This window comes from Balaenoptera physalus, assembly GCF_965194825.1.
Source record: "Balaenoptera physalus genome assembly, chromosome: 21".
NCBI classification, from domain to species: Eukaryota; Metazoa; Chordata; class Mammalia; order Artiodactyla; family Balaenopteridae; genus Balaenoptera; species Balaenoptera physalus.
The window spans coordinates 18,537,497-18,557,322 of record NC_138902.1 but is presented as its reverse complement, the minus strand read 5'-3'; the positions used below and the strand labels follow the sequence as shown (position 1 = coordinate 18,557,322).

Below are 19,826 nucleotides of genomic sequence, written 5' to 3'. Positions count from 1 at the left end.
CCTCCTAGAGAAATGGAAATAAAAACAAAAATAAACAAATGGGACCTAATGAAACTTAAAAGCTTTTGCACAGCAAAGGAAACCATAAACAAAATGAAAAGACAACCCTCAGAATGGGAGAAAATATTTGTAAATGAAGCACCTGAAAAAGGATTTATCTCCAAAATTTACAAGCAGCTCATTCACCTCAATATCAAAAAAACAAACAACCCAATCCAAAAATGGGCAGAAGACCTAAATAGACATTTCTCCAAAGAAGATATACAGATTGCCAACAAACACATGAAAGGATGCTCAACATCACTAATCATTAGAGAAATGCAAATCAAAACTATAATGAGGTATCACCTCACACCCGTCAGAATGGCCATCATCAAAAAATCTACAAACAATAAATGCTGGATAGGGTGTGGAGAAAAGGGAACCCTCTTTCACTGTTGGTGGGAATGTAAATTGATACAGCCACTATGGAGAACACTATGGAGGTTCCTTAAAAAACTAAAAATAGAACCACCATACGACCCAGCAATGCCACTACTGGTTGTATACCCTGAGAAAACCATAATTCAAAAAGAGTCATGTACCATAATGTTCATTGCAGCTCTATTTACAATAGCCAGGACATGGAAGCAACCTAAGTGTCCATTGACAGATGAATGGATAAAGAAGATGTGGCACATATATACAATGGAATATTACTCAGCCATAAAAAGAAACAAAATTGAGTTATTTGTAGTGAGGTGAATGGACCTAGAGTCTGTCATACAGAGTGAAGTAAGTCAGAAAGAGAAAAACAAATACCGTATGCTAACACATATATATGGAATCTAAAAAAAAAAAAAAAAGGTTCTGAAGAACCTAGGGGCAGGACAGGAATAAAGTTGCAGACGTAGAGAATGGACTTGAGGACACAGGGAGGGGGAAAGGTAAACTGGGACAAAGTGAGAGAGTGGCATAGACATATATACACTACCAAATGTAAAATAGATAGCTAGTGGGAAGCAGCTGCATAGCACAGGGAGATCAACTCAGTGCTTTGTGACCACCTAGAGGGGTGGGATAGGGAGGGTGGGAGGGAGACACAAGAGGGAGGAGATATGGGGATATATGTATACACATAGCTGATTCACTTTGTTATAAAGCAGAAACTAACACACCACTGTAAAGCAATTATACTCCAATAAAGATGTTAAAAAAAAAAAAAGATGCCATTTAATTTAGCCTTTGCTGGAGCTGTAAGGAAAACTCATCTGGCAAAGGGTCCTTCTACATAGTTTTCCTATTAAAGTTTAGATTTCTCTTTTTTGTTTATTTGTTTTTGTTTTTTTTGGCCACACCACACAGCATGTGGGATCTTAGTTCCCTGACCAGGGATCAAACCCGCGCCCCCTGCAGTGGAAGCACGGAGTCTTAACCACTGGACCCCCAGGGAAGTCCCAACATACAAATATTTGAGGGTAGTTAATATATTAAGTAATTAGGCACAGTAACTTGGCTTTCAGTTTATGTGATTTGCCAGAAACAATTAACCAGATCATTCAGGAGTGGAAACTGGGGTAGTAAGTTTCCATGGGGGTGTGTGGTCAGTGGTGCTTGAGGGGGAATCAGGAAAGGTCCGAGTCTGGGAGGTCCCAGATTTTACAATACGCTTCGTTGAGTATCTCTGAAAGATGTTGGACAACTAAAGCTCATCAAAAATTGTGGGCATGGAAAGCAGGAGAAACTGGAAAATACATCTCCAAAAGGTGAGTAGAATGCTGAACATTAACTTGGCTTATGTCATAAGTTTTCTGAAATCTGGCTCCATCTCTGTTTTGCTTAATTGTACTTAGGTCAGTGTGTGTACATTTCAGGTGCAATAGAGGGTCTGAACATTCTATGTTTAACTAAATATTCTTTTAATGCCTACATATTAAACAAAGTCTCCTACTCAGTATACCTGGGTGTATACATATATAAAACTTAAGAGGAGAAATGTGATGGGTGTGCACTTATTATGTCTCCCTTGTACTCAGGCTATTTTTTTTTTAAATTGGAGGATAGTTGATTTACAATGTTGTGTTCTTTTCAGCGGTACAGCAAAGCGACTCAGTTATACATAGGTGATTGTATATCTATTCTTTTTCAGATTCTTTTCCCTTATAGGTTATTACAAAATACTGAGTAGAATTCCTTGTGCTGTGTAGTAGGTCCTTGTTGGTTATCTATTTTATATATAGTAGTGGTACACAGGCTATTTTTGAGACATGAGGAGATGGTCTCATAATGGTCTTATAATGACGGGGCTCATCATAAATTCTGACACTACAAACAGTGTTTCAACATTAAGTAATCCATCTTGAGTAAACGAAATGAAAGAAAACAGAAAGCCTAGTTGCTGCATAAGGGGCGAAGTCTGTAAAACAATGTAGGCAAAAGGGTAAGTTAGCAAAACAGCCTGATGAGTGTAGGTAAGTGGAAGGGTAACCTACTTCTATGATGTGTTGAGCTACTGGGATAACAGAATATTTACCTAAGACATTTGCCATGGCATCAATGATCTTTTCATTCTTTCCATCCGAGGAAAGCGATTTCACTTCCATACAGCAGGTGGCAGCATTGTGGGCCACAACCCCTGCTCAGCCATGGTTGGCTGACTTCGATGAATCCGACAAGGCAGACATGCTTGTTTGCATTACAGGAGACTGTAGCTTTTTAGAATTTCATTAGGAAGAGAAAGACCACACTTACTGCTTTACAATCATTTAACATTTTCAGTATGTCCTTAGAGCAGGCAAATAAGGTAGCTGTGTTACAAGCTCCTGGGTGGCTATTTCAAAATCAGAGATAATATTTTGTTAAATTCTTGCCCTCAGTGAAAATAGATCTGCTTTTAATTATATTTACAAAATAATATTAGTGGCTACATCTTGGTGAGGTTACAGTCTGAAAATAATCATTGTGTTGCTAAAGCCAGACTATTAGTTTTCAGCTGGAGAAGTTATTCTTTTACATATTTTATTTTCTTGATTCTGTTCATATTTTGAAGAATGCCTTCTTTAACAATAAAAACTGGCAAGTTTTTACCATTTGCTGAGTTTTGTTCAGAACATTTAAATTCTTAGATTATGAGCTCCTCGAGAGTAGCCATTGTGTCTTAATTATGGTGTATTATTAACACTTTTTTTTTTCTTTTTCTTTTTGGGCCACACCACAATGTGGCATGCAGGATCTTAGTTCCCCGACCAGGGATCGAACCCATGCCCCCCTGCAGTGGAATTGTGGAGTCTTAACCACTGGACCACCAGGGAAGTCCCTGTGGTGTATTAATTATCAATACTGATAGAATACATGGAAAAATAATGATATTTAATATTTATTGAGGGCCAACTCTGTGCCAGTCACTGTTCCAAATGCTTTACAGGTATTAATACATTTAATTCTCATCACAAGGCTCTAAGGAAGATACTATTGTTATCTCTGTTTTATAGATGAGGAAAGGAGGCATAGAGAGATTAAGCAGCCTCTAGAGAATTTCCGGGATATGATAATCTTGGTTATTTCCTGGTTTCTGAATGGTTTTTTGGTTTGGTATCCCTCAGAATGCTAAACTTGTGAGTTCCTTAAAAGTTGATGCAAAACAACGTTTCATATATTTTATAAATTGTATTTTGCCATGTATGGAAATGCTGTGTGATTCCACTTACAGGAGGTCCCTAGAGTAGTGAAATTCATGGAAATAGGAAGTAGAATGGTGGTTACCAGGCCCTGGGGAAAAGGAGAAATGAGGACTTCTTTAATGGATATAGGATTTTACTTTTGCGAGATGAAAAAATTTCTGGAGATCTGTCAACACATCAGTATGAATATACTTAACACTACTGAACTGTACACTCAAAAATTGTTAAGATGGTAAATTTTGTGTTACGTTTTTATCATAATTAAAAATGAAAAAAAAAAAAGAAACTTGTCCAAGAGGGACAAACTAAACATCATATTTTGTCATTATGTAGTAGATTGTTTGTAGTTAATTAAAATTTCGTTTGAGGCTCTTAACACATTAAAATCATATTTGTTGGACCAGGAAGCAAAGTAGCATGTTTGCTTCTATTCTTTTAATGTTCCTAACAATGAACTCTTAAAGAAAATCCATTTGAAATGCCAAAGCCCTTGATAAGGAGCTTTAATAGTATGCAAACGTTTTTGTGTGTGTATGTGGTAAAAAACACAACACAATTTACCGTTTTAACCATTTTTAAGTGTATATTCAGTTCTGTTAAGTGTATTCACATTGTAGTGCAACAGATATCTACAACCTTTTCATCTTGCAACACTGAAAGTCTATACCCACTAAACCCTAATTTGTTACCCCGCGACCCCAGCCTTTTCTGCTTTCTGTTTCTATGACTTTGACTACTTTAGATGCTTCATATGCACGCACTTGTACAGGATTTGTCCTTTTGTGACTGGTTTATTTTGCTTAGCATAATGTCCTTGAAGTTCATCCATGTTAATGCATGTGACAGGATTTTTCTTCTTTTTTAAGGCTGCGTAACATTCCATTGTATGTATATACCACATTTTCTTTATCCATTCATCTGTTGATCAACATTTGGGGTGCTTCCACCTCTTGGCTATTGTGAATGATACTGAGATGAACTTGGGTGTGTAGATATCTCTTCAAGATCCTGCTTTGAATTCTTTTGGATACATCCCCAAAAGTGGGATTGCTGGATCATGTGGTAATTTTATTTTTAATTTTTTGAGAGACCTCATACTGTTTTCCATAATGGTTGCACCATTTTACATTCCCACCAACAAGATTTCCAATTTTTTCACATCTTTGCCAGCACTCGTTATTTTCTGTTCTTTTGACAGTGACCATCCTAATGGGTGTGAGGTGATATCTCGTTGTGGTTTTGATTTGTATTTCTCTTGTGATTAGTGATGTTGAACAGTTTTATATGGTTATTCATATATCTTCTTTGGAGAATTGTCTACTCAAATCCTTTGACCATTTTTAAATTGGGTTATTTATTTTCTTGTTGTTGAGTTGTAGAAATTCCTTATATTTTCTGGATATTAACTCCATCAGATATATGATTTGCAAATATTTTCTTCCATTCCTTAGGCTGACTTTTCACTCTGTTGATTGTTTCCTTTGATGTGCAGAAGTTTCCAAGTTTGATATAATACTATTTGTCTCTTTTAGCTTTTGTTGCCTGTAATTTTGGTGTCATATCCAAGAAACCATCGCCAAATCCAGTGTCCCAAAGCTCCCCCTCCAATGCTTTCTTCCAGTTTTATAGTTTTAGGTCTTACATTTAAATATTTAATTCATTTGGAATTAATTTTTGTATATGGTATAAGGTAAGGGTCCAACTTCATTTATTTGCATGTGGATATCCAGTTTTCTCAGCACAATTTGTTGAACGAGCTGTGTTTTCCCCATTGCGTAGTCTTGGCACCCTTGTTGAAAATCATTTGCCATATATGCAGGGGTTTATTTCTGGGCTCTCTGTTCTATTCCATTGGTCTATGTATCTGCCTTTATGCCAGTACCACACTGTCTTAATTACTGTTGCTTTGTAGTATGTTTTGAAATCAGGAAGTGTGAGGTCTCCAAGTTTGTCCTTCTTTTGCAAGATTGTTTTGGCTATTCAGGGTTTCTTGAGATTCCTTATTAATTTTAGGATGGTTCTAATTCTGAAAAAGTGCCGTTGGGATTTTGATAGGGATTGCATTGAATCTATAGATTGCTCTGGGTAGTATGGATAGTCCATAAACAGTTTTTAAATGGAGACGAAAAGTGTCAATAAAGGCACAATGTGTTAATGTACTAATTACTCCTAGTTTGTAAATATTACCATAAATATGGTACAGTGGGAAGAATCCTAGACTTTGAAACAGAAGATTTGGATTTAAATAATTACTTTGCTCTGTGACCTCATGCAAATTACTGCATATCTCTGAGCCATAGTTTTTTCATCTTTAATGAGGATAATAATCCTTTGTGTCTCCTAGAATTACTGAATGGATTGAATGAGGTAATGGCAGAAGAGCACTTAGGAATATTAATGATTATAATTATAAAATTGTGATCAATACTAGTAATGCTTTACATTTACATGGCAAATTATATAAGAAGTCTATACTTTATGTCAGAGGAGACTATCTTAGCTTGTGAAATGATAGAAGACAAAGAGTAGTGCTTGTTTACTTTCTGTATGTGTCACGTAGAAACACAAACAACAAACTTCTGGGCAAGCTTTCTGGTGATGCTGCCAATGATAGTTAAGATGGTCATGGATGATATTCCCAAATATCAAAAGACAGTTTTACTTAGGAAAGAGATATATCTGTAGTTTGACTCTCTTAAGTGAGCCCACTTAAGATAACCCCTTATTATAAGTGTGGACTTTTTAGAAAGTGGAATTTCTTTTTTTTTTCTTGTTGTTGTTTTGTTCATCCTACCACCTAGAGATCTAGCACCCACCGCTGTTAACATTCTGGGACAAATTTCCTTCCTGTTTTTTTATACATATTATTACATAGCTGAGCTCAAACTCTAGATGTAATTTTGCATCCTACTTTTCATATTTAAAAACATACTGTAGTCATTTTCCTATGTCTTTAACGCTCCATAAAATCATATTGATGGCTGCATAATATGATGTATTTAACCAATTGCCTACTGTTGGACTTCTAATATTATTCAATTTTTAACATTAATACTAGGATTTTGTTGCTTCCACTAGGGAAGAACTGATCTAGACCTGACTTTGTTCCTTTCTTAGGAGAACGATCCAGACTCTCTGGCCCTAAGAATTATGGTTCTTATGAGAATTTTCCATCAAGGGGGATGTGGAGGTCTCTCTGAGATTTAATGGGGTCTTCAAGGACTCTCTGAAATCTGTACCCGTGTTGGTCCCCCAACCTTTTCTTTTGTGAAGATGGGAACAGCACGTGGTATTGCCATTTCCTCTTTTTAAACCATCACCAGGCTGTCATTTCAGCAACATCTTAACAAATGAAAATCCTCCTCTGAGTCAATAGTAATTATAGGAATTTATCACAATTGCCAATCAAGGTGTTCTGAAGAGACTCATCTTTTCTTGTTAAATTATCTTTCACTGCACGCAAACAGTGAGTTATCTTTAGGAAATCAATTGCAGGGAAATTACAGCTTTCACGGAGTGATATAACCTTGCCAACTGTCTTGTTATACATAATTCCTCTACCAAGAAATTCAGCTGGGCTCATATGACTTACTTTTTGGATTCATATTTCAACGCAGAAAAAGTGGACAAGTCAACTTCTAAAAGCCCAGGAAGGAGGTGGAGGCAAGGACCAAGACACTTGCAGCTACTTAAATCATCACCCCAGTAGAGGTCAGTAGGCTGGAACTTGTCATCACAAGGGACTTTGATCCAATGGATTTGGGGGGAACAGTTGGTTACAGGTGGTAGATGTTATTGACTACTCTTTTTATTTTTTAAACATCCTTATTGGAGTATAATTGCTTTACAATGGTGTGTTAGTTTCTGCTTTATAACAAAGTGAATCAGCTATACGTATACATGCATCCCCATATCGCCTCCCTCCCTATCCTCACCTCTAGGTGGTCACAGAGCACCGAGCTGATCTCCCTGTGCTATGTGGCTGCTTCCCACTAGCTAACTGACTACTGTTTACATACCTACACTAGAAGAAACTCTAGTTGGAGGATACTTTAGGCAATTAGTGAGCTCTTAAAAAAACAGTAACATAGGAGGTTTTTCTGAAAAGCCATGGCGATATGGAGTGAACAGGGATCATTTCATGCAGCAGTCGGAGAAAGTTCATTTTAGCATTTAATCTCTGCTGCAGGTTCCCACATCAAATGTATGGCTCATTGATGCTATAACAAGATGGTAATTAACATGTTATTAACCCAGAATTACTAGGAATTTACCATGTGGTTTTTAAATGAACTTGACTTAGCAATTTTTATATTTATTGGCTGTGCCCAGTGCATGTTTTCTTCTTGGAACATGTGTGAGTATACTACGTGATGCCAGTGGTCATGAAAATCAGACAAAATCTTAGACTCTCACATTAGCATCATCTACCTTGGCTTGGCATGTGTATAAAATAGATATGCTGTTATACACTTTGGGATTGGGAGGTTATTAGCAGAAGGCAGAAGGACTTCTTTTAAGTTACGCCTCAGTACCATGTTAATCACTTCTTCTGTGAGTTATCTCATTTAATTCTCACCTCAACACTATGGGATCAGACTATTACTATTCCCATTTTACAGATCAGGAAACTGAAGCACTTGCTCAAGGTCACAAAGCTAGGAAATGGCAGAAGAGGGGTTTGAACACGGCCAGTGGACTCTGAAGTCCATGTTCAATGGCTCTTTCCTTACTGTGTTCTCTAACAAGGACCCCTGGGGCCCCTGCACTAACAGTCATGCACGAAAGCACAACACCTTCATTATCTCAGTCTGTTGGGTATTGCTTTTCTTGAGAATATCAGAGACCATTTCCCTATATAGAAGCTTGGTCTCTCCTTGGTAGATGGATAAATGCAGCTTCTGGGGAAGGACAGATTGCAAGAGCTGCACTTGACTCCTAGTTTTGCACTAACACTTGTCTGATTTGGGGTAAGTCACTTAATATTTCTAGCCTTAGTTGCTTCATTTTCTTTTTTTTTTAATATACAATTTTTAAAGGTTACTTTCCATTTACGGTTACTAAAAAATATTGGCTGTATTCCCCACGCTATACAATACATCCTTGAGCCTATCTTGCTTCTATATTTGGCAATTGTAAATAAGTCTGCTATGAACATTAGGATGAATGTATCTTTTTGAATTAGTGTTTTTGGTCTTTTTTGGATATAAACCCATGAGTGGAACTGCTGGGTCATGCTTCATTTTCTTTTTAAAAGATAAAATTGCATCAGTTGAAGGCTTCGACCCCTTCCAGAAACTGGATTTTTAATTCTATGGAACTAATCGTTTTAGACACCTTCCTGAATTCTCATATAGTTTCAGGGCTCTGTAACATAGTTCTAAAATCGTGAATTCAGACAGAAGGCCTGGTTAGGAACATGATGACATTATTCTCAAAGGGCCACTAAGGCTGGAAGAAGGAAGGTGCGAGGCAAGGAAGACAAGGCTGCGAGGGAGGGTGGCCAATGCAAGAGGATCCGATGGGGACAGTCAAGGAGAAAGGAGTAGGGCTGGCATTGTCAGGGGTCAAACACAGTGGAACTTGCAAGGGAAAACGACTGAACATAAGAACTGTTGATGGTGGGACCTAAAAGGGAAATCTGATTTGAAAGTTAAATGAAGCCTAGGGTAGTTTGTTGGTGTCTAAAGAATTTTTAAAATAGAGTGGAATGGAATAGAATAGAATTGAATAGAATAAAGTAAAACAAAATAAAACAAAATAAAGTAAAATAAAATAAAATAAAATTAAATTAAATTAAAATAAAATAAAATGAAATAAAATGCTAGGCTTCTCTATCTGGACAGTTGATGTCCAGTTTTCAGGCAGATTTCTGTGCTATTCGGATATGGGACTCAGACACGTGTTGGATGGCTTTCTGGTTTTGCACAGGTAGGGCTGTTGCTGCTACATTCGGTGCTTTGTGTGGAAAAGGTCCCGCAGGGCAGGCACAGCCCCTTAGGAATGTGGCTTGGGAGCCAAAGGTGCTCCTTCTCGAAGGCAGCTCTCCACGTGCCAGGGGCGTGACCAGGTGCGGGGCCCAGATGCTGGCGGTCACCCGGCTTTCCCGCTTAGCCAGGCACCTTTGTGTGTATTCAGCTTGCACACCGACCCGCAGCGCCTCCACCTTGGGAACAGGGGTCCTGATGCTGGAAGAATCAGAGGCTTAGCCCATGTCTCTACAGGGTTAAATGTTCTCTGTCTATGTGACTGGCCTTCTGTCTGCACAGCGAAATTGAGATGTCTCCCTGATTCTGTTCCTCCTGTTTATAGGCTGCGGCTTCTGATGGATGTCAGGGGTGCTAATACTCGTTGGTTCTACAGGTTGATAGACTGGGGAGATAGCACAAGGGCATAAAATCAACCTGCCAGTCCTGGTTTCTCTCCTTGATCTAGTTATGAGCTTAGCAGCCAAAATAGTTTATGACCCTCTCCGGTCTGGAGAGGATGATGGGGGCAACCTTGCTCCGAGAAATAATGTCCTTGCACTAATTCAGCCAGCAACTGAGCAAATCAAAACGAGGGTCACAAGCATCTGAAGTCAGTACCTTTTCTTTCAGAGTGGGAAGGGTAAGGGCCTTGGAAACAGCAGCCTTTGAATCAGAGCCCAAGGCCAAACACAGTTTGATGGCCCTTCCCGTGCCCTCAGCATCCTCTGGAGCCCTGACTCACAAATCTATAGAAGGCGGCAGCTCTTTACCCTGAAGGGGCGTTGGAGAATCCTCCGGTTCTGTGCAAGCTTCTGTCATTGCTAGAAGCAAATGCTACCCTCTGAGCCTCCAGGGCTTAATGGTACAGGGCCTCCGAGCATCTTGGAAGCTGGTGGGGGCAGGGATTGTGGGTAAGTAGTCAGCAGAGAAACCAGCTGATAAACGTTTATGAAAGGAATGTACTACTTTTTCTCTTGTCCTCATTTGTTACGGCAAAAACAATAAAACAACATAAAATGAAATTAAAAAAAGAAAAATGTAACCCACAGCCCCCCCATCTCTACACAGCTATTTTCCCTTTTGCACATTGACTCCCGTTCTTGTATCGGTATAGTTACACAGTTCTACATCAGCGATGCAATTTGTAATATATTAGGTGAAGGTAGTCAAATCCTAAATGCCTTCTCCTATTTCTCCTTCCTGTCTTCCTGTTTCTCAATTTTAATGGCTGGATAATATTCATATGTTAAAGTAAGAACATACTTTCAAAGCCTTGCTCTTTAACCTTTATTCCTTCTCTGCCCTTCCATCTGTCTTAACTTCATCCTGCATGGATAGGAAGGAGTGCATATCATGTTTAAACTTGAGAAAATATTCTGGGCTGGCCAAAGCCGAGATAATGGAAACATGAAGGTCTTGCCTTCAATAATTATACTTTATATCACTTGTCATCAGTGAATTTATATTGAAAAATCCTCCTGTAGTTTGTAAAACCATTTCAGGCATGTTATCTCATGAGATCCTCACCAAAAGTGTATGGTTGATCTTTTCTCACTTTTATAGATGAGGAAAAAGAACCACATAAAAGGAAGTGGCAGTTCCAGGACGTAAAGTCAGACTTCTAACTCATTGTCCAGTGAACACCTATTCACCCTTCAAAGCCCAGATCACACATAATGATTTCTCAGTAACTTTTTTTTTTAAAGTGAATAATTCAGTGGCATTCCATTATTATTATTATTTTTTAATATCTTTTTAAAAAATTAATTAATTTATTTATTTTTGGCTGTGTTGGGTCTTTGTTTCTGTGCGAGGGCTTTCTCTAGTTGTGGCAAGCGGGGGCCACTCTTCATCGCGGTGCGCGGGCCTCTCACTGTCGTGGCCTCTCTTGTTGCGGAGCACAGGCTCCAGACGCGCAGGCTCAGTAGTTGTGGCTCACGGGCCTAGTTGCTCCGCGGCACGTGGGATCTTCCCAGACCAGGGCTCGAACCTGTGTCCGCTGCATTGGCAGGCAGATTCTCAAGCACTGCGCCACCAGGGAAGCCCGATTTCTCAGTAACTTTTGTTATCAGTGTTCTCCTAAATTTCATTCTTGTAGAGTGAAAATTTCCCTTCCTTGATTTAAAAAAATTTGTGGTAAAATGGACACAACATAAAATTGACCATCTTAACCATTATTAAGTCTACAGTTCAGGGGCATGAAGTACATACACTCTGTTGTGTGGCCATCACCACCATCCATCTCCAGAATGTTTTCATCATCCCAAACAGAAACTCTGTACCCATTAAATACTAAGCTCCCCATCCCCTTCAGTCTCTGGTAACCTCCCTTATTCTTTCTGTCTTTATGAATTTGCCTATCCTAGGTACCTCATATAAGTGGGATCATACAATATTTGTCCTTTGTGCCTGATTTATTTTACTTAGCATAATGTTCTCAAGGTTCTTTCATGTTATAGCATGTATCAGAATTTCCTTTCTTTCAAAGGCTGTAAAATATACCTGTGTGTGTGTGTGTGTGTGTGTGTGTGTGTGTGTATCACATTTTGTTTATCTAGTTATCTGTTGATGGAGACTTGGGTTGCTTCTATCTTTTGCCTTTTATATATAATGCTGCTGTGAACATGGGTGTTTAAGTGTTTGAGTCCCAACTTTTAATTTTTTGAAAGTGGAATTGCTGGATCCTAGAAGTGGCATTGCTGGATCATGTGATAAATCTATGTTTAACTTTTTGAGGAACCACCCAGCAGTTTTCCATAATGGCTGCACCATTTTATATTCCCACTGGTGATGCCCAAGAGTTCCAATTTCTCCTCACTAACAGTTGTTTTTGATAATAACCATCCTAATGGGTGTGAAGTGGTACCTTCATTACCTTTTAAACATCTATGAAACATGTCTCTATTGGCAACTCCACGCCACGCGCCATCTTGCGTGCTTTATGTGCCTGAATCCTGTGGGAGATGGTGAGGTGTCTGAAGATGGGAACGGCATATCCCCAGTCCCTAGAATGGTGCCTGGCAGAGCACAGGTGCTCAAGAAATTCTTGTCGAGTTGAATTCTGACTGCTCACTAGCTCCGCATTCTGGTTTACCCATTGCCATCTCTTTTTCAGAAGTGCCCTTTCATTGTTTTGGCATATGAGGGAATGATGACGATGAAAAGGGTTTTTGTCCCCTGAGGAGTCTGGAATAATGAACCATTGCTGGACATCATTTGGCCTTTCCGTTTCTTCACAGCTACCAAGAGCCTCACAACTTCACTGCACCTTCCGTGGTTTTTATTGAACGAAACGCTTGAGAGCACCTCTTGTATGATAGACAGTGGGTTGGCGCTCAAGATGCAAAGTTGAACAAGACACAGTGCCTGCACTCAAGAAGTTCCTGGTCTGTTGGGGGAAATACGTATAAACAGAGCAATAAAACAGCGTGGAAAGGGCATTGTTTACTATACTATGACAAGAACGAGAAAGATGGAACTGATCATGTGGAGGAGCCGGGGGGGGGGGTCTAACAGAGGAGTTAATATTTAATTTGTCTCTTAAGTATGAGTAGCGAGAGGTGGGGAGAGGGGCGATCCCAGGAAGTAGGACCAGCCCTGCAAAGTCAGGGAAGGAGGTGAGAATGAGAATCTCGGAGTAATGGAGTACTGGGCAAGATTGTGAGCCAAAGGGAAGTCATGGAAGAATTTTAAACAGGAAAGGGAAGGGTGGATTAGAGGAGGCTGACGTAGGAGGCAAGGAGACCCATCGGGAGGGTCTTGTCATCCACAGTCTTGGAGAGAGAAGACGGGGGCTGGAGCCACATTGACGACCGTGGGGGTGAGAGGCAGGGAGAGGCGCTACAGGTATTTCTAGGTATTTGTAGGTAGTGGCCAATTGAATTGAGGGGATGAGAAAGAAGAAAGTGATGTAGATGGCTCCAAAATGTCTGCATAGGGTAATTCCTCTCTCTTCATCAACGTTTTAAGAGTATTTTATACTGAACACCGTGTGATAAGTCTTTTACCAGACTTTTGAGTGTGTCTCAAAATACCAAAGGTGCATTTATTTATTTATTTTTGGTTCTTTAGAGGATAAAGTTTGCATGTGTTTGGCTCATCTTCCTTGTCATGTCTTCATATATCAGTATCAATTTTTAGGAGTCTCTTTATTATGTGCCAGGTGCTTCACATACATGCATCCCGCCCAAATTCCCACAGGGTAGTTATCGCTTTTCCCAGGTAGCAGAGAGACGCATTTGTTATGTCATAGACAGGGGTGTTGAAGAAGTCATATTATTAAATCAACTCTATTCCAATACAAAATAAAAATTTAAAAGAAGAAGTCATATTATCTTATCTTAATGGAATCAATCTAACTTCATGTATCCATTGGAGTGGCAGGAAATTCAATCTGTCATTATTGGAATTCTTTTATCACCCTCTCCCTTGGGGCCATGCAAGGGTCTTAAGGGTCTTGCCTCAAACAGAAGCTTTGGAGAAAGCCCTTTGGTTTCCTGTCCATGATGATCACAGCTCATTTGCTCATTGCCAAGTCCACATGTTTTTTTAAAGGCGTCCTTGTCAAGACTGGGCATAAAGGTACTCATGGTTTTCACTTCCCTGTGAAACTATTCAGCCATCCCCTCTTATGTACTGCATTCTCTTAGGGATCCTGCCAGATTAGGCTTTTTGAAAACAAAAGCCAAGAGAAAAGCTGTCTTCAGTCATCATAAAGCCCCCTGAGTTGAGGGAGGCATAGATACCTTCTTAGAGTGGGAAGGTCAAAATGCAGCAATAACAAAATAAAACAAAAGAATAGTAATTCAGTAAAGCATCCTGCCTTTTAGAGTTGAGGATCGTTACTCAGGTGATTTGCCAAAGTCATTCTCCAACATATAGTAATAGTGGCTCCACAAAGGTGTCCACGCCCTAATCCCTGGAAGTTGTGAATATGTTACTTTACATGGCACAAGGGAAATTGCAGATGGACTTAAAGGGAGAATGATTCTGGATAATTTGAGTGGGTCCAGTCTAATCACATGAATCCTTAAAAGTGGAAGAGGGGAGCAGTAGGTGGGTCAGATGTGAGTGAGGACTTGACTCCATATTGCTGGCTTTGCAGGAATATGGCAGACGTTAGAAACCTCTAGAAGCCGTGAACAGCCCTTAGCTACAGCCAACAAGAAAACAGGGATCTTGGTCCTACAGCCACATAGAACAGAACTCTGCCAACAACTGGATGAACAAGGTAATGGACCCTCCCCTAGAACTTCTGGAAAGAAACACAGCCTTGCCAACACCTGAGTCTGTAGGTATGACTTAAGAACTGAAGTTCTTAAGAACTTAAGAACTGTAAGATAATACATTTTTGTATCGTTTTTTTGGCCACAGGGCATGTGGGATCTCAGTTCCCCGACCAGAGATTGAACCCATGTCCCCTGCAGTGGAAGCGCAGAGTCTTAACCACTGGACTGCCAGGGAAGTCCCTAAATTTGTGTTGTTTAAACTGCTAAGTTTGTGATAATTTGTTATAGTAGCAGTAGAAAACGAATATAGTCACAAAGCTAGTAAAAGCGAAGATTGCACCTGAGGTCATATTCCAAAGCCCATGTTCTCTCCGTTATATAATGTTTCAGGTTAAAAATGTTTCCAGGTCCAGCACTATCCTATACTAAGTTAAATTAGAAAACAGAAGATGTGATTTTTCTTTTTTTCTTCTGTTGAAAAAACAATAGATCTTCTTTAAAGAGAGTCAAACAATACATAAAAATACACAAAAGTAAAAGCTCCCAGAAATTGCATAACCTAAAAGTCATCGCTAACACCATTTTCACAAACATCTTTCCAGAAAAGTTGCTTTGCATGTGTGTATGCTATTTATATTTTTATATATGTTTCTGTAATGGCTTTCTTTTTTTTTTTGGAATTTTAATTAATTAATTAATTAATTTTATTTCCTTTTTGGCTGCGTTTGGTCTTTGTTGCTGTGTGCAGGCTTTCTCTAGTTGCAGCGAGCGGGGACTACTCTTCATTGCAGTGTGCAGGCTTCTCACTGTGGTGGCTTCTCTTCTTGCAAAGTGCAGGCTGTAGGTGCTTGGGCTTCAGTAGTTGCAGCATGCAGGCTCAGTAGTTGTGGCTCACGGTCTCTAGAGCGCAGGCCCAGTAGTAGTGGCGCACGGGCCTAGTTGCTCTGCAGCATGTGGGATCTTCCCGGACCAGGACTTGAACCCGTGTCCCCTGCATTGGCAGGTGGATTCTTAACCACTGCGCCACCAGAGAAGTCCCTGTAATTGCTTTCTTGACTGGACAATTTTTCATCGATATCTTTGTGTCACTAAATATAGATCAACACCATTATTTTAGGTGACTGAATACTATTCTATTGGATGGATGTTTCATAATTTATTTAAGCAATTCTTATAAATGGACATTTATGTGTTTACAATATTTTGCTCTTAAAAACAATACTGTGATTAATGCCTTTTTATCTTATCTTACTCATTTAAATATCCCATAAAGGTAATTCCTGGGAGTGGAGATTTTCAAGGAGCGTGCATAAATTACATTTTTATATATTTTGAAAAAGCTACCTTCCAGGATGATTTTATAACTGGCATGCTCACCAACACTGCTTAAGTGAGTTAGTGTTTCCATAGAGCCATTATCACTAGGCTTTGTTAATCTTAATCTTTGTCTACCTGATAAGCAAATAAATAAATAAATTCATCATTATTCTTTTGGTTTAGACTTTTTGGTTACTATCACAATGAAATGTTTTAAAAATGTTTTTTGGTCACTTATATTTCTTTCTTTGTGGGTCGCCTGTGAAAAATTGATGTGACATAGTGTAAAAATACAGACTTACAACAGACAGACCTGGTCTGAATCATTGTTTCATCATCTGCTAGTTGTGAGAGCTTGAGCAAGTTACTCAAATCATCTAAGCCTCAGTTTTTCCATCTGCCAAATGGGTATAACATTATTTCCCTCCTAAAGCATCTGAGAGATTTAAGGGAGATAATTTAAAGCTTTTAGGCTATGCCTGGCATGTAGTAAGGTTTTCATAAATATTAGTTATTATTAATGCTTATGCTTTGTGATTTGCAGGAGCTTAGCAGCTCTTTAATTATTAAGGCTATTTATCCTTTGACATGGATGTTGCAAAATGTTTTGTGCGAGTATATTTTGAACTGGTAGAAATGGAGAGGAAAAACATACCTGTAGGGCTTCCCTGGTGGCACAGTGGTTGAGAATCTGCCTGCCAATGCAGGGGACACGGGTTCGAGCCCTGGTCTGGGAAGATCCCACATGCCGCGGAGCAACTGGGCCTGTGAGCCACAATTACTGAGCCTGCGCGTCTGGAGCCTGCGCTCTGCAGCAAGAGAGGCCGCGATAGTGAGAGGCCCGTGCACCGCGATGAAGAGTGGCCTCCGCTTGCCGCAACTAGAGAAAGCCTTTGCACAGAAACGAAGACCCAACACAGCCAAAAATAAATAAATAAATAAATAAATAAAAAGACATTCATGGAGTGAAACGTTTATTAAAAAAAATAAAAATAAAAAAATAAAGGGCCAGTTAGGAAATTCAGAAGAGAAGGAAAAATGACATATTTAAAACAAACAAAAAAACCCCCCAAAAAACCCACACCTGTACAGTCATATACACGGTGGAGGGCCACACCATCAAAACTTAAGCTGTACCCCAAACAAAACCTGGTAGTCTTCCTAGCAGGTTAGACCCGGCCTCACAAACCCTTTCATTAGCATGATATTAGCAGATCTAAATTCTCGGTCTTTCGGGGGCCAGGAGCCCTGCCCTTTATGGCTTCTTCTTGGCTATGAGGCCCTGTACGGGGCTTTCTGGTTGACCTTTATGTCTCTGACTGGTGTGCATCTCCTTGGGGCCTTGTTGCTATGCTGAGTTCTCCTCTCCTTCCTGGTAGGCGGTAGCTGGCTCAGGTTGGAACAGGGGCCAATGCCCTGGCCCCTCCCCTTGCTGAGACTCGCCCTGAAGCGTCAGCTTTCTTTTTCTTTACCGATTGACCCGGGGGCCCAGCCTGACAGCCGCTGACAGAGGAGTGATCCGCTGATTCATGTTAACAACTATTAATAGGGCTCGTTATTTCCCAGGAAACCGACAGGAAGATGCGCCTCCTTGTCTTCTGTTTTCAGGGCACAGTTGATTCCTCTTCACCACATTAAGCGGCAGCCATTTAAATCAAATTGATGTCTCCAGTTCAAAGCGATGCCTCTGCTGTCTTACCTGTTAATAAATTAAATACGGACGCTGGACTCCTGAGCGTGCCATCTCCCTGCTTTCCGACACGGGATGGAGCTCGTTGCTTGGAGTGAGGCAATGGGGCTTCTTATTTTGAGGCATAAGTGTGGTCATACAGCCTATTTGTGTGGAGTTTCCATAGACGTGTCTTTGCGTCTGTCATCTGTCTCTGAATGCATTTTTTTTTTCCTGGATTTCCCTCTTTTTATTTATTGCTAAGTTTTATTTTACACCCCCAGTGCCTCAGTGGAATTAACCAAGAGGATTTTACAAGGTCTGGCCTTTCTGGTCTCTTCTAGAAGGATACTGAATTTGTTTAAAGTGCATATGTATTGGGTAGGTGGAATGGACAGTCAGGCGAGTGTGAATAAGAAATTAAAGTGGGCTTGGAAGGAGAAAACATAAGATTCAAGATCAGTTACCTCTAAAAAGATGTTAAAAAACGTCTAAAATAAAGTCACCTAATATGGATAGCAGCACAGCTTGAAATAACCCAGGACACTGGACTATTACGGTTTACCAGTTGTTTTTTATTGAAAACAAAATGCAAATGAACAAAACCATTGTCCTTTCATCTACTGTGGCCTGCCTGCTTGCATTGTTTGTTTTTTTTTCAATTTTTTTTCACTGAAGTATAGTTGATTTATAATGTGTCAGTCTCTGCTGTACAGCAAAGTGACTCAGTTATACACATAGAGACATTCTTTTTTTATATTCTTTGCCATTATGGTTGATTACAGGATATTGAATATAGTTCCCTGTGCTATACGTTAGGACCTTCTTGTTTATCCATTCTAAATGTAATAGTTTGCATCTACCAACCTAAAACACCCAATCCATCCCTCTCCCTCCCCACCTCCCCCCTTGGCAACCTCAAGTCTGTTCTCTATGTCTGTGAGTCTGTTTCTGTTTTGTAGATAGGTTCATTTGTGCCACATTCTAGATTCCACATATAAGTGATATCACATGGTATTTGTCTTCCTCTTTATGACTTACTTCACTTAGTATGATCATCTCTAGTTGCATCCATGTTGCTGCAAATGACATTGTTTTGTTCTTTTTTATGGATGAGTAATATTCCATTCATAAATGTATCACATCTTCTTTATCCATTCATCTGTCGATGGACATTTAGGTTGTTTTCCATGTTTTGGCTGTTGTGAATAATGCTTCTATGAACATACGGGTGCATGTATCTTTTTGAATTATAGTTTTGTCTGGATATATGCCCAGGAGTGGGATTGCTGGATCATATAGTAATTCTATTTTTTAGTTTTCCAAGGAACCTCCATACTGTTTTCCATAGTGATTGCACCAACTTATATTCCCACCAGCAGTGTAGGTGGGTTCCCTTTTCCCTACACCCTCTCTAGCATTTATTTGTAGACTTTTTGATGATGGCCGTTCTGACTGGTGTGAGGTGGTACCTCATTGTAGCTTTGATTTGCATTTCTCTAATAATTAGCGAAGTTGAGCATCTTTTCATGTGCCTACTGGACATCTGTATGTCTTCTTTGGAGAAATGTCTATTAAGGTCTTCTGCCCATTTTTTGATTGGGTTGTTTGTTTTTTTGTTGTTGAGTTGTATGAGCTGTTTGTATATTTTGGAGATGAAGCCCTTGTCCGCTGCATCATTTGCAAATATTTTCTCTCATTCTCTAGGTTGTCTTTTCATTTTGTTTATGGTTTCCTTTGCTGTGCAAAAGCTTGTAAGTTTGATTAGGTCAGGAGGGGACATTGTTGATGGATCTTCTCTTTTCCTCTGACATGTCATTTCTTCAGGGAGGGGTCTGCACCATGTGACCTGGTCAGCGAGGCTGCGGTACTGCCAGTGGTCCTGTGCCCCAGGGGGTGTGCATCTTTCCAAGTGTCTGCGGGGGGATGCTGCCCGCTCCCCGGGGAAGCCTATTTCTGTGTGGGTGCATTTCAGAATATATGT

General features: G+C 39.8%; 1 pseudogene across 6 annotated transcripts in view; it reads left to right on the top strand.

Annotated features, from left to right (window-relative positions):
- Positions 1-530: 530 nt before the first annotated feature.
- Positions 531-19,826, top strand: part of LOC309651709 (RNA-binding protein 4B pseudogene) — a 270,167-nt pseudogene continuing 250,871 nt past the window's right edge. For all 6 annotated transcript variants that reach the window (XR_014268723.1, XR_014268724.1, XR_014268725.1 and 3 more), the window contains exon 1: positions 531-1,745. The product of XR_014268723.1 is annotated as an RNA-binding protein 4B pseudogene (transcript). The remainder of the gene's footprint in view (positions 1,746-19,826) is intronic.